Here is a 1,952-nt window from a genome sequence, read left to right on the forward strand (position 1 = left end):
GTTGGGAACCCATTCTCAATCATCTCATCAACTAGCCTCCACATTGCCTTAAACTCCTCACAATCCGCAAATATCTTCATTATTAAATGGTAAGAGTTCGCCGTGTGCCTATAATTCTCCTGCTGACCAGACCACACGAAAAACTTATACCCCAATTTCGCACACCGCATCTTATTACCATAATTTACATTCCACAAAATTCCCAACAGAACTTCCCTCACAAGCAGCCCCGAAACCCTTATACACAACTCGTTTAGAGCCAATTTGGTATCGAACCCCGGCCCATCCTGCTCAAGAATATCAAGAACCCTACTAGCATCACTCTTTACATTATCGAAAAAACTCCGCCTAACAGAGAAATGTCCCCGTATGGAACTCCCATCCTCACTGGTATTGGGTTTTTCATCCAAAATGGGATCAGAATCCGAATATTTCCACATTGTTTTCAAGGATTCCTCAATGCATCCAAACCCATTATCAACCTTATCCCCATCAAAACCCCGGTCGCACAATTTCCTCGAAACGACCAAAAAACATGACAACTTGTGAACTATTCTTGGACCAAATAGGAATATAGAGTTCATGAAAGTTGAAAGTAGCTAACAAATCCAAGAAACCCAGTAACAGAAAAAGAATTCTTAGCATATAGAGCTCCAAAAAATGAGCGATAGCCATTAAAATGAAAAGACCCAGATACGCAAATGGGGTTGAATCGAATAATAAGAAATGTTCATCGAGTGAAGCTCTTCCTAGTGAAGTATATGAGTTTGATTCGTTGAAAAAAAAAGTACAGGATTGATGGTTGTGGCGGAGGACTTACTTGGAATTAAGCTACAGTCACTTCGAGCTGGCTCTACGTCCCACCTGAGTTCTGAGGTTTTTGCTGGGTATAAGAGAAAGAGAGGAAATGGAGCTCTACTTTGGGGGAGAAAGCAAAATTGCCCTTCGTGGCACGGGGAATGGGGAGGAGATTTTGGTATTTCAGCAAAATTACACTGTTTTAGGACCCTGATTTTACTTTTAACCGCAGTGTTAATTATGCGCACACGCCTTACATGCGTGAATTTGAACTGAAATTGTGAGTTAAATACACAATTTTTAATTATGGTTTTACCATCAATGCACTTCAAAAACAGCTGATTACACTCATTTTAAGAAATGTTACGACATCACTGCACACTATTAGTGCTATGATCACTTCATAAATATAAATGCTTGTAAAGTGTGGAGACAAAGACTGAAGTTCAAATCTCCAAGAAGAAGTTTCACACAAATATACACTTAAATTAAAAGCTAGATTAGGGGTCGTTTGGTAATGTTATTCTAGTAACGTTGTTTGTAATTTTTTTTTTTAAATATGTGTAAGAAAAAAATGTGTGAAAATACGTGTAATGTTATTTAAATACTAAAAACTGTTGTTTAAAATACACTACCAAACAACCCTTAGAATTTCTATCTTGTATAAACAAAAAATTATGTTCATAATATTTTCACAATAAATCTTATTTAGCATGTTGGTACTTATTGTTACTATGAGCAAAAAATTAATTTTAGAAGTGAGTTCAATTTAGAACAAGTAACAACTTACTACTTAAAATTTATTGTAAAAATGTTATGAACACACTTGTCTTTACTTTTGAAAATGAAAAATTACACCTATATCCAATTTCACCATATAACATACTTGACGTTTTGGGTGTAAATTTGTGAATAGTGCACAATAGCTTTACTTTTCACCAACTATTAGTACTAAACCCATGTGTAATAATTCTAATTATAAATTAAAACTCAAGCATGTTATAAATTAATCCAAGGTTTCTCAAAAAAAAAAATCCAAGCAGCCCTTATTTTTCTCCAATTGGCATCACATTTTAATTTCGTGACTATACATTTAGTATAATTTTATTCTTTAATTATCAATTGTTAATTTTGTCCATCAATTTTAAAACTAA

Source organism: Quercus suber, unplaced genomic scaffold (assembly GCF_002906115.3).
Source record: "Quercus suber isolate HL8 unplaced genomic scaffold, Cork oak 2.0 scaffold_507, whole genome shotgun sequence".
Taxonomy (NCBI): Eukaryota; Viridiplantae; Streptophyta; class Magnoliopsida; order Fagales; family Fagaceae; genus Quercus; species Quercus suber.